This window comes from Pseudomyrmex gracilis, unplaced genomic scaffold (genome assembly GCF_002006095.1).
Source record: "Pseudomyrmex gracilis isolate BER0280 unplaced genomic scaffold, ASM200609v1 scaffold_19, whole genome shotgun sequence".
Taxonomy (NCBI): Eukaryota; Metazoa; Arthropoda; class Insecta; order Hymenoptera; family Formicidae; genus Pseudomyrmex; species Pseudomyrmex gracilis.
Genome location: NW_018020603.1, coordinates 964982 through 978913, shown reverse-complemented (window position 1 = coordinate 978913; position 13932 = coordinate 964982). Strand labels below are relative to the sequence as shown.

The window sequence follows — 13932 nt, the reverse complement described above, 5'->3', positions numbered from 1 at the left end:
AGAGAGCTCTTCTCGAGCGAACGCTCGTGAATTAACGGCGCCTCGTATAATTCGATTTGTTCCGCGTATTTTCATTATAATCAACTATTTTTTTTTTTTAAGAGCGTTAATTACTGTCGTGCGCGAATAGATCTACAAAATTTTTCGTTGAAATTAATGTTTTTTTAGAAGTTATAGAAATGTAAACGCGATATATATAGTCTATAAAAAGTTACATGTAGGTACGAACGTGCATGCAACTTACTTGCGTGTTAGTTATGTAATTTTCGTCGATTAATCCGGGATTATATCTCGTGATAAATTTTGGGATCGGCCGAGCGTAGTTGGAATTAGCAGTTCCAGCATTCGTGGCGTTTCCCAACTACCCTGGGGATTCCAAAACTAATAATCGTCCTTGCTTCTGTGCATTTGAAGCACACGTGTGCGACTGACTGGCGCAATCGGATTCGAAAAAGCTCGTCAAAGCGACGGAACTCCGCTACGAAACACTGTGACCACTAAGTGGAACAAAGCTGATATATTGGGTATCGCTTGTATTTGCTAACTGTTGCTAAACGCTTTATAATTGGTGCGAATCTTTTCTTCAGTTACGTACACTTGAATAATTTTAATGGCACAATTATCGAAGTTCCATAGCAAATTGCTTCGATAATGTGACCCCCCTTTCTTTAATCGCCACGTTATCGCGGAACAGAGTTCGTGTATTATATTCTCGCATTAATTTATTATCAATTTGCATTATGTGTATCAAAATATTTGTACATTAAACTTGAGATTAAAATTAAATTATAGTTAATTATTTATACATATTTTACATATTTTAGTTATGTATTATTTATATATTTTATACACATCATATTTATATTTTATTTATATTTAACATTTTTATTTACAAAAATTGTAATATTTTATTATTATTTTGAAATAAACAGAAGAAATCCCAATATTACAAAAGAAGATTAAAGAAAAATTAAGAAGATTAAGAAAAATAATATAAAGAGAGAAAGAATTTTAAATATAAAAAAAAAACAATTTATCGATCAATGTCATAACAAAATATTAGATATTTATCTTTTTTTTGAATCTTTATGAGGAATTTTTGAAGTAGTCAAAAACTTTTATAGAAAATATGTGCGTTCTCTCGCGGAAACACCTTTAGGTATAATGGTGTAGGTACTGCAAGGTATGTGTTGTACATATACGTGCGTGCGTGTGTGTGTGTGTGTGGCGTGAGATTTTCGATCAAAAATATGTGAAAAGGAAAGGAATACCGATGCACATTTCCTTCAGGACAAGGGCAGGATTGGAGAAGAGAAAAGAGAGAAGAGGGTGGAAAGAAGCCCTCTGCCATACCTCGGTCGTTTTTGTGAAAACCTGTTCTGGGTATTGTGTCTGCGACCTGCCTCGTGCACCTGTGCGGACAAAGAAGATCCTTCTTCGACGCGCCTCACCTCAAGTCTCTCCTTTTAGACATCTAAACAATCGTTGTATTAAACCTCTCGCGTACTCCTAATTTGTGTTGTATGTGAGCAATAATAATAAGAAAGAAAGAAAATTTTTGCTGAAAACTTTTTTTTTTTTAATTCAATTCCAACAAAAAGTATGTTAAGATTAAAAGTGCGTTATAATTAATTACCGAACTTTAACGAGACCAAAAGTTTTGCACTGATGAATAAAATATCAGAACTATTTGTACAACTCGGAGGAGTTGATAGATATCACCGGCAGGATAATATATTGCGTAAATCGATTTTTAAAAACTGAAACATCGTGTTAACAATGCGGTTATTCTATGCGTCTTTATAATCGCGAATTGTTGCTCATCACTTTGAGTAGCGAAATAGATCGATGTATCAATGTTTTGTGAGCAGATCAATTCTGCGATTTGCGACGCAAATCGTAAAATTCGTCTTTCTCGCAAATACGTTGAATTTTATTACCTGGTGAATTTTCTAAGAACGTAAAAAATTTCGTTCGAGCACGTTCGACACAAAACGGAAGTTTGCCATTGGCGACAGAAGCCTTACTTTTCTCACGGCGATAAACGACTTTACAGTTATTTTACACGGAAATCGGAATTTACCGCTACGATCTTTCGTTTGCTGCGACATTTGTGCACCTTTCTTTTTTTTTTTTTTTTTTGTTGATTCCGCCCGGCTGCAACATTCTGGTGAAGCTTCCGGGTTATTCTTTTTTTTTCTTTTTTTTCTTTTTTTCTTAAGAAATTACGTGACGGTGAACGCCGAAGCAGCTCCCTCGCCGGCTTTGTGCCGGGCTATCCACCTTGCCATCCGACCCTAATGGTAGTTAGGGTCCGTCATTAAAGCGGTAAGTCGGCCGTGACTCCCTGTAGCTGCTCGGCCGCGCTTCCGTTAGGTTCGTTTTCACGTGAACTGGATTAGAACGGACCGATATCTCGGTATAACGATCCGTGGGAATTAGACTAGCGGGTTAAGACGGCGCTGGCGATAACGATGACGTGTTGATGCCGACAAGCGTCGACACGCTCGAGTTTCGGAGACCGAAACGCTCTCTCGTATTCCTTCGCGCGTCGGTCATTAAACCCGCCTATTGTCGCGTGAAATACGCAGCTTTGCGAAGTTGACGCTCTCTGACTCGCTCATCACCTGACGTTGTCATACGAACGACTTTGCGCGATTGGATTAGTGTGTAACGACTTACTTTCTTGAATTTTTTGTCAGTTTTGTAATAGGTTTTAATTTGTTTATTAGAGAGAAATAAGTGCAAAAATATATCGCGTAATGAGGTTTCAGGATGTATAAAACTGTGATTTTATTGAAAAAATAATTCAAACGTTTTGATCTATTGATCGGATCTTCTTCGGTAAATAACAAACAGTAATGTTTTTCTTGTTTACTGGAAAAGACCGGATCAGTGAATCGGATCTATGGAAACGTCTATAAATTTCAGTAAAATCACAAACATCTGTTTTTCAGTAAAACCACAATTTTTTTACACCAACCTAGTGTGTATATTCTTTCATCTATTGTTGAAATTTTCACGAGCTGTTTCATTTGTCAGTTCCTTGCAACTTTTACTTTGTAATCTGGAGAATCTCTGAGAAAATATGCAAATATTTTTGACGACACAATAGATAGAGAAGTGACGATAGGAAGCCATAAAAAACGTATAATTTGTTAAACGAACGTCCGCGACAAGACGTAGGCGTCGTGTTTCAATTTAACGGCGCGTTAAATAAATGACACGAACGCCGGTCATAATCGTTCGTCTCATTTAGCTTGAAACTCTATGTCTCTCTCTTCTTCTCTCTCTCTCTCTCTCTCTTTGCACTTCTCTCGTGGTGCTTCATATGCTTGATCGTCCAGTGTCATTTGCATCCAAATCTGACGGCGTTGCGATTCGGGAAACGCCTTTACACCGCGCGACGTCTGTTTAAATTCTTGACACGCCGCTGTCGTTGTTAAGAGCAATTATCGCAAAAGTGTCTCGTCGCGTTTCACCGAAATCGGAACGATTAATCAACTTCGAATCTCGCTGATTACTCTCACGCAGGAACATTTCCGCAACTCACGTGTCCATCCGCAACTGCACACGCCCGTAACTGCAATCCAGCGTTAATAACTCCTCGCTTCCGTGACGTAGCAAACGAACGTGGCAATTAACGTTTCATTTTTCTCCGCGCGTCGAAGAACGTAAAATCGATCCCCAACAATACATGCCGGGAACAAAATGAAGGGCGGTTAGAGAAGAGAGAGCTACGATAAACCACAGTTCATGTATATTATATATATCACGCACACACACACACACAAACACATGAACATATATAAATAGAAAAGCGTCATTCGTTATCCTTGTTAAGTTACACGCGCGTTGATCTCTTTGCCGAGATAACACGCGCGCTCTTTGACTCTATCCTTCTCGTTTTCCGCCGAATTGAAGCGCAAATTCGAACAAATTTTCGTCGGAGGAGGATCCATGACGTTCGATAAATATTTATCCCCTCGCCGTAGGCTTTATTAGCGGCAAATATTTGGTCGTATTTACGGCGCCGGCAGCGACAAATAGTAGCGACAGAGAATCGGTTATATATAAGGGGAGGGAGGAGAACGACGACCACATGCCCTCTCTTTCTCTCTCGTATATGCAACGAGATTTTCTCTCTGTACCGTCCATAAACGAACTCGACCGAGCGAATAATTTATTACTCGCAGCGAGCGCGCGGGTGAGATTTGCATAAAACAGGGGTTTTCGCGCGCGAATCGATTGCGAATCGAGCACGACATTCGCTCTCGCGCGTTCGCCGTGCCTCGGGTGGTATGTACTTACGCACGCGATTGTGTCGCAACAAACGCAGATAATTTTCCCGTGCACCGTATTTAGGACTTGTGTACACCATTATTGCACTAGAGATCGAGGGGGAAAACCTTCATCTCTTGTTATTGTTTGAATATCTTTCCGTTTGAATCGAAAGTACGGAGTTGTTGGAAAAGTTTGAAATTTTTTGAGATGAGACGGTGGCGAAGCTGCAGAAATTCTACATCGACGGATTAATCAATCTTTGATTGAGAAACTATCATAGCAAGTGTGTTAAATAAAAGTTTAGAGCGTATAACAAACAACATCGTCTTTTTGCAGAAATAGAACAAAAAAATTATATTTAAGATTTACTTATACTTTATATATCGTGTTGTGAAGCGAAAATCGATTTGCGGCTGTTTTAATCTTGCATTCTTAAACATGCTAATCATACGCGTTGTATGTTGAAGCGCAGAATCTATACGATTAATAAATTAACGTTGCTGTTGCACTCGCTCTAATGAATATATCGCAATTATCGGGAACACAACAGACGCACATGTTGCATTATAAGCTTGTGAAAGCGGTTTGCATCGCGCGCGCGAATTAAGGGGAATTTCCTCTTCTCTCTCTCTCTCTGTCTCTCTCTCTTTCTCTCTCATGGTCTAACGATTGACTGATTCCACCGATTCGTTCTGATTATCTGCGATATTGCGCCTGACTTTCTAAAAAATAGCGAGTGTAAAATGATGACAGCGATCGATCGTATTTGCGGCGATCACGCAAACCACTGGCGATGCAAAACGAGATATAAAACGCGTTTGCCGTATTTTTAGTTAAAGCCACCATCCGGCGCGACGTTTATTGGTGGGAGTTGCAAGCTTTTTTTTTTTTTATTTTTCTAAAAAATATATCGCGTACTGTTCGAAGTTCTTTACGTTATAACAGTCGTTTTATTCGTCCAACTATCAAATAAATTTTTGTAGACGATATTTTTCTTTTACGACTTGCGTTAATTGCTTGTTTTATTTTTTGTTTTGTTTTTAACAAAGTATTGTGTGTTTTGCCGCACTTTTCTCCGTCAAAAGTTGTTTAACGATATTATCATTACCGTGTGTGGCGATAAATATTTTATTTTGTGTAATATTTAACGCCAACTTTTTGATACAGCATAATCACGAACCAATCTCTCGCACGACATGGTAAGTTTACCGAACTATATTTTTTGCATTTTATCGCAGTAATTGCATATGCGCAACGAGAAACGTACTTTGAAAGTTATTTATTTTATTTTTTTTACCTAATTAATAGGAAGTATAGAAAGAATATTTGCAATAAAAAACTAAGTTTCAACACATAAGGGAGTTTCAGCACGCATATTTTCGTTAATTCCAATTTTCCGTTTAATTCTACTTCTTTTTTACGAAGAAAATTCTATATCGTCTCTTAGTTCAAAGTAGGACAGTTGGCAAATTGCAAGAGAAGAGCGACGATCTATTTGATCTTGTGGGTAAATATTTGCTTTGGTTAAGAGTGGCGCGCTCGGTAAGGGAGAGAAGGAGGGGTTTCCTGGTTGAGGAACCTCGTGGACGACGGCTCATTGTAATTAATAACCGCGGAGTGCGGCGGCCGAGTAAAGCCGGGTGGAGTCATTTCGTTTGAATGGACCGTAATTCAGCGTCGTTTCTTCTGAATAGGGCTTAATTTCTGGACTTGCGCGTCACCCCCGTGTGTCGCGTCTTCCGCAACGAGATTGGAGAGCCCACATATAGGGCGTCAAGGGTTGATTTTGATGGATTACCGCTGTTCGTTCTCGTAGAATCTCAACGAATCCCGCGGGAACGTCGTCGTCGTCGCGGATGCGTGTGGCGACTTGACAGAGAAATGCACTCAAGCATACCGCGCGATCTTTTTTCCCTTTTTTCGCCTTTTCACTCTCTCAATAGCGTGTGGCAACGGCAACATCGAGCCAATTATTATTTTTTTTTTTTTTTTGCAAACGCGAAAGTTGCCCTCGCTTTTAACGAAATCATGTTATCGCGGCGATCACACGGCAATTTCCTCGCTCGTGCTTAAACCACGTAAACACTTTTTTGAGTTTAAATCGAGTTAAACGGCCAACGCGCGTACCTCACGTTAAATCGGCTTTTATTATCCTATCGCGCCGGTAAGATGCGCGAGAGTTGTTCATCTTTTTCCCGTCTGAGAAACTTTCTCGATGAAGAATGTCAATGTTGGCTGTCGATATTACGAACTTACTTTTACACGCCGCGAACATTTACTCATTTTCTTCCTCGCTCGTAACTGCTTCGCAATTTCAAGACGCAATAGCTTCGTCGCAAGCCATCAAGTTTCCGAAGGGTCGTTATATACGCTGCGTGTTGCTGATACGCATATTAGGGCGACACATGCTCCTGTTTACCATATCCATGTATATTTATATACATATATACATACATATATATGTATACTTTTGTGGCGAACAGAAAAACACGTGGTCTCGTCGGCGTAACTTGAGCAAAGAGCCCGAAAGTTCGCAGAAGAGTCTAACGAGCATCGTTTGTGCGGAGGCAAATTTTTCGCGAGTGCGAAAGGAATGGCAAAAGTTTTCTCTTTTATGGGATGGAGAACGCCACGGAAACTAACTGGCACAATCGTAGATTACACGCTCGATAACGAAAGAGCGTAATAAATTTTCCCTTTTAGAAAATTTAGCGAAAACTTTTTTTTTTTTATCGTCTCACGTCGGAACAAAAGTAGATAGCGATAAGTACGTCGGAGCGCGAAGAAACAGCAAATTGATAACTTATAATGGTCTTGCATTCTCAATTTGCTAAATATTTATTTATTCGGTTATATTTTACATCTTGCTCTAAATAAGAGTTATCATATCAGTTTATTACTGTTTTCTGATAAACTCACATTTACGACATATAAAAATAAAAATTTGCATGAGATGCGCGAGATCCGAAATTGACTCCTGGTCAAGCTGTCTTTTTCGGAACGAATTTTTCAATTTTTATAGAGGGTAAATTGAATATTTCATCTATGCGTGTTGCAAACCAAGCATTCTAGATAAATTTTTAAATTGAAGCACGACTATTTGGTAACTCACGTTAACGAAATACATTTTTACTAGTTTGATATACTATACAAACTGAAATATGTTGTTAAAAATAAAAATGTTTAGCAAACAGGTTTTCAATAATTAAGATCCATATATTGGTGGCGCAAAATATATTTTCGAACGTGTAAATTATTACACATGATGATTCGAACTGAATTCACTTCAAAAATTCATATTGGATGGTTTGGTTTTTGTGTGCATCACACAATATAAATTATCAATTTAACTTTTTATGAAATTTTTAAAATTAATTACAAAAAGGACACTTCAACTAGAAAGGTAAAAATGTAAATTTAAAATTTGCTTATAAAATTTCAAATTCGCAAATTGTTATAAAAATGTTTTTTTTTTTACAATTTAAATACATCTCCCGAACTAGTTCGGGACTTATTAGCAATTTTACATGTGACAGTACGTTATATATTGTTCGACGTGAAGAATTTGAACATTTTACAATAACAATTAAACATTTGAAATAGAAGAAGATAATGACGAGATAATTATTGATCTAAACATATCGTATCAACTAAAGTGGAGTAAAAATGTCGAAATGTTTTAAAAACTGAAGTTTTAGTACATTCATTGCGTAATATCCCGCTGGTTCGCACTCGCCAAATATATATATTTAAATTGGATTTACCGTTACGAGCCCGAGGTCTCTCCTCGTTTACATTTATCTCTTTTTACATCATCATTGTTAATTAATGAGACTACTTTGTACAAACTACAGAGACAACAAAATTTATAATGGATCTTACTTTTCTACACAAAAGCGCAAGAAAAGCAGACGCAAAAGCCAACCGTTCCGGCGCCGGTAATAATTTCGTGAGAACCACATGTGACGCGCATGAAATACGAGTCCGCGCCAATTAAGTTGTTTGCTCGCGTACCAGTTGCTATATCTCCGCGCAAATAATTCATTAACGAATGTCGGAGTGGAAGGGGTATCGCGCGCACGGTTGGATGAACTGCCCGACGGAGTCAGCAGGTGGTTTAAAGTCCGCCGAAGTCTACTTTAAGCTTCTTCCTTCACTACCACGTGATTCGCTCACGTAATGCTCGATGGTGTTGCGAGTTTTCGAAGCAGTTACTTTGCCGGAGCGAGATTCGTCTCTAGGCATGCGCTCGCGCTCGGAATACTTACGTCGGATTTTCGAGTGCCGATACCCAAAGCCCGGGGATGGGCAAATAATTGAATTTAGATTGAAGGGTTGTTTCGTGACGGCGCGCAACGCGCGGTATCGTCTCTCGAAGTTTGCGTCTCGCTTCGTCGATTAATTTGCGGGGCTTCTCGTGCGCGCGCGCATTTAATCCTCTCTCCTCGCAGAAAGAGGGGTTCTTACTTACCGTGTCTCGTAAGTCTTCGACGAAAAAACACACTTGGATAATTTTGCGACGCGCTCTTCTCCCTTTTGCCCATTACGGATCGCTTAGTTATCCCCGCTCAAGAGCGCGGGAAAGACCGTTTGATTATGCAAAGCTGCGATTACAGTTGATGACGATGAGAGGTAACGATTTAAAGCGTTTTTGCCAAGGTTTCGGCATTTGCGTATTATTTACAAATTGTATTTACGAACGCGAAGCTTCTCGATCGTCTCGACAGGCGGATAAAAATTAGCTTGATAAATTTCTTTGCTAAATTTCTCGTTTAAATCTCAACGAGTTCAATGACCGTTTCTCATGTTCTCGCTGATTGCTTTGTAGTACATTATCCCGGCTGGCTTTTCATAGAAGAAGGAAGTTCACGGCGTTGAACATTACAGATGACGAGACGCGATACGCCGTGACCGCGTGTTTAATGTGCGGTGCGAGTTGCGCAAGTCCCGAATGAGCCTCGATTTCTATACGCGTCGCTCGTATGTACGCTGTATAAAAAAAAAAAAAAAGCTCTTCGGGGAAGAAGAAAAAAATGCCTTCTAGCGGTTTTCTTCGTTTTGGAAGCCGTGAAAACGCGTATTCTTTGCGTCATAACAAAAGAGAAAGCGGCGAAGCCGGGTGTTCGTTTCTACGTTTTTAGATTGCGGACTGCGTTCGCGAGACAACGCGTCGCGAGTATTTACGGAGCCCGACGTGCGCCATGAATTATTAATGTTCACCTCGGTACAATCGCGCACGTCCGAGATACATCGGTCTAAATAAAGCATTTTTCATATCGCGTAAATTACGCGCTCCCTTCCTCCTCTCCCGCTATCCTAACCCCCGTGATGCATTCTCTCCGGATGAAATACGCCCTGTGCATCGATGTAATTACGGAGCTGCGCGTCCGAAAATATGCGTGACATTAACGAGAATTCAGTCTGCTATTTTACGGACCGGGATACTGAATTATTTCGCGTCTTGCTCTCTCTCTCTTTCTCTCTCTCTCTCTCTCTCTCACACACCCTTTAGGAATTATTTACATACTTTTCCAAAATGTTCTTTCGAGCGAGGTTGAAGTTTTATCCAACTATATCAAGTTTCAATAAAGAAAAGCGAAGTTGGCGTTCTTTGCACCTCTCTATAATTTTCTACATTTATTATTAAATTTGATGTTTCGACGGAATCGAGTATTGCATCGAATATAACTAAAATCGAATTACACAAAAACTTAGTAACATAATGCCCATCTTTTATGTCACGTATAAATAGAATTTTCAGTCGGAATTGTAGCGATCGAATATTGACACAAATACGATACACATAATTTATTTAAATTTCGAGAATTGAAGGTTTTTACTTATTCACAAGACACGGAACGAAGTTACCGAACCTGATATATTATTTTCATATTCACGTAATACCGATGTATTATTCCTCACATGTCACATATCGCACGGGACATTTTGTTTCACAAGATCTCTCGATGATATTTTTGGAAAATAAAAACATCGACATATGAAATAATGCGAACTGTAAATTAAAAGGAAGCGATTCAAAAAAAGAGCCAAATGGTCCACAGTTGGCGGTGAATTATCAAATAATAATTTTGCGGGTTACAATACTCTGACGAAACATTTTGCCGATGAATATTTTTTGTAAAGCTGTTAACGCAAATAGAACTGCAAAGACAATGATGGCTGTTAACATTGCCTGCCGCAGGACACACGGTACATTATCGCAGCGGAAAGGTGCTGCAATTAAAAACACTATCGATCACCCTCATTCCCATCGACTGCGTGATTTATAGGGGCGTAATTGTACTTGTGAGCATCGAAGCCGAAAGCTCGCGCGTATCGCGCATTGCGCGTGCAAATCGAGCCGAGTCAGGGGTCGACCCATTGAAATCCCCGAAGAGCAGCCAGGCGCAATTTTGTCGTGCGATTAATGACGATCGCAATAATAAATGGATCGTGTTATTTAGTTTAAAAGGTAGCGAGAAGTTTCAAGACGAGAACCGCGCTTTTCTTCGAATCGCTTTTTCGGTCCGAAAGTCTGACTCGCAAACAGAGTTTTGCACACACGAAGCGATTGACGGCTCGCCAGCAGACGCTCAGTGATTTTTAACAATACACCAGTTCACATTTCAACTGTTGCAGTAGCCAAAATTTACGAGTTGGGTTTCGAATTGCCGCCTCGTCCTTATTTGCATGTGCGCGATTTCCATTTTTTTTCGAAAATTTAAAAAAACAATTTGGAAAGAAACTTTCGAGCAACAATAAAGTCGATCATCGATGCCATAAATAGAGCTGTATTTTGACAAAAACCGTCGCACAAACATTACGTGCGATGATAAATCAGCGTTTAAAATTTGTTTCTTTTTGAAAGATGAAACTTGTCAACAACAGCAACGAGATACCTGTCTGCAAATATACTCGTTTCGGGTACTTACCAATCGCCCCTCGTATCATCGCTGTTGAGATTGCTCGTAACAGTTTTGCTCTTAATTATTCTCGTGATATTGTTCGTGAAACCGTTGGTCGGACACACTCGGTGCACGGCCACCGGCCCGTTTTAAGCGAGAAATGGAAAGCGAGAGGCACAGCTGCGACGACGCGGTGGGTGCGCTTAAGATGCACAAACGGCACAATTGGTCCGCGGCGGAGGTAAAGGGAGAAAGAGGCCGGCTTGCCATAACATGACACTAACTACTTGGATTTAAAGCGAGACAAAGCGCGTGTAACTCGAGCAGCCGGGAAATCTCGCGATTCCGGCGTTCCGTCTCGCCGGGACTCCACCTACACTCTAACCACGAATAGTTACCTCTATTCCCTTGTCTTCCCACACCGCAACGGAGCATCGTTGTGTACATATATATTGTGTATGTGCGCGAAAACGACTACGGTACAGGTTTCCGTGTGGCTGGCTGGACAAATTAAAGTTTCAACCGCTTGTCTACCTGTCCGTGCTCGCCTTTGAAATTTTCGCTAAAACGCTCGTAATTGCCTATTACGATATGGAAACGATATTATTGTATTCGCGTATTCTGCCGGTGGAATGCGGTGTAAATTAATTAAGATTATTCGAGTTACCGATGATTAAATTTTGTCTAGTTAAACAGATACGCTTGTTCTAGAAATTTACATACCGTTACGTGAATTGCGTAAATTTTTTTGTTGTTTTAACAGTTTCTCGTCTTGAATATCTATTCGAAAGCGTGCGATTATTTAATTACAGATTTGATGAAAATACGACGAGCTTTATCTCGAGTATCTTCCTTTTTATGTGACACCAAAGCGCTAACTCTATTAATTTAGTAGCTTCCTGCGCTCTCCTCTACGTGCTTTCAGTCGACGGCGTAATTTAGTTTTTCGTGATACTTAATTCCCTTTGCTTTCGAGACGCAATTTCTCTATTGCGTTTTTTCTTTTTCTTTTTTTGTTTGTTTGTTTTTTTTTTTTTTTTTTTACGGAAAAGAAGAGGCGAACGAAAACGCGCGCAAAGAAACGCGTACTTTCGCGTATTTTTCCCCACGAGTAAATTCTCACGATCGGCGACGACGACGTCATTTATCGAGGCTTTTTTTTCTCTCTCCCGTTCTTCTTCGTATCGTCGGGCTAAAGAGGAAGCGCAGCGGCCGTGTAATTGTCATCAGACATCCAGGCGCCGCGAATGGCGAAATTAAATTTTTCTCTTCTCAGGCATTCGACTCTCGAGACGCACGCCGCCGGTCTTAAAACGAGCATCGCTGCTTTCCCCGTTTTTTTTCTTCTTACTTGCTTTTTTTGCCATCCCCCAACGGAAGATGTCCGGCTGGTTCTCTTCATGACTAGCGGGACGCTCGTAATTGCGATCGTTAAAAAAATTTACTTCCGAGGTACGTAAATGCGACGTGCCTTCGTGTCTTTACCTAATTATAATAACTTCTTCTGAGAGACGCGAGATAAAAAGGAAAAGGTTATGCGAGATTTTCCCGACCTTAAAAGGAAGATTAGCAGCACCCTCTTTGGAGACGATGGATTCCGAAAGGATAAAATTTACTTTATACGAGAGGAGCTCGCGCACGCGATAAAGGTCCGGCTACCTCTTTCACGTCCTATTCGCCTTGGTGTTCTCCTTCTTCTCTCCTTACTTCAAAAGACAAGAACATCTCAGGAAGAAGGAAGAGAGGGAGGGAGTGTTTATCCCGTGGGACAGAGTCAATGTTTGCTTGAATCGGTCCGGACTCCCACGAAGAGGAATCACCTGCTGAAATTAGCGAGTCAGATCAAGGAAGCGTGTCCCATGAGATTCGCGCGTTCCCCCCTCCTCCCCCCTCCCAAATTTCCGAGGTCGAGGGAACAAGCAAAGTCAATCAAGAATTCTTAACGGGAACTTTCGCGAGCAGCTCAGAGACAAGCCGTTCAAACTTATTCTATGATCTTAAGAGGAACGATATCTTTCCAACGACGTGATTCTTACCGTTCGACTTCGCTAATGCCATCATTACCGGGAATAGCGCTCACGTACTTTTCCACGCGACGAGCGCAAGGGAGAGAAAAGAGTACGGGAAAAAGGTGTCTCTGCGAAAAATATCGGCCTCTTCCCCTGCGTCATACGTCAAAGGATCCGGGTTCGATAACCTGAACCTGAACCATCATAAATCCTTGAACGACTTCTCTCATCGAAGCCAGCCAGCCGTTCTCCAATCATGACGTCCACTTGTCACCGCCGATTCTAATTGCATCGAAATCTGTTATTGTCAGCCGGCGAGACCGTTACTGTCTCGATTGTCGAGAATTCCAGATAAATAATTACACGACACAAAAAATCAATAATTTGAAGAAAATAATAGTTTTTCTTAAATCACTTTGGTTAATCTTTAGAAGGCCGGCATGTTTTTTCTTTAAATCTTGTATGTTTAAACTTAATATTCAAAACTTGTGTAGATATATAACGTACGTTTTATATAAAATTATCGTGGTTAGGTTAAGTCTCCCTCAAACAGGAAGAAACAACTGAAAGTTGTCTAACATAAAAAATGAAATGTTTATAAAGATTTTTTAAATCGCTGATTACAAGGATTTGTTTTCCTTTGTTTTATATCATTGGACCCCAACTAAACCTCGGCAGATACAGGAATATAAAATTTTTTTTAGCGTTATTCAGAGCTAACGAGGTAAATGTAG

At 40.2% G+C, this 13932-nt stretch overlaps 1 protein-coding gene and 1 long non-coding RNA gene across 6 annotated transcripts in view; one reads left to right on the top strand and one right to left on the bottom strand.

The window, feature by feature from the left end:
- LOC109851696 (fasciclin-2) overlaps positions 1 to 13932 on the top strand; it is a 104366-nt gene that overhangs the window by 8831 nt on the left and 81603 nt on the right. The window lies entirely within an intron of this gene.
- Positions 12345 to 13713, bottom strand: LOC109851698. The gene is made up of 3 exons (XR_002249927.1): positions 13614 to 13713; positions 13226 to 13480; positions 12345 to 13009 (listed from the first exon to the last, which is right to left on the bottom strand). It is a non-coding gene; the product is annotated as an uncharacterized LOC109851698 (long non-coding RNA).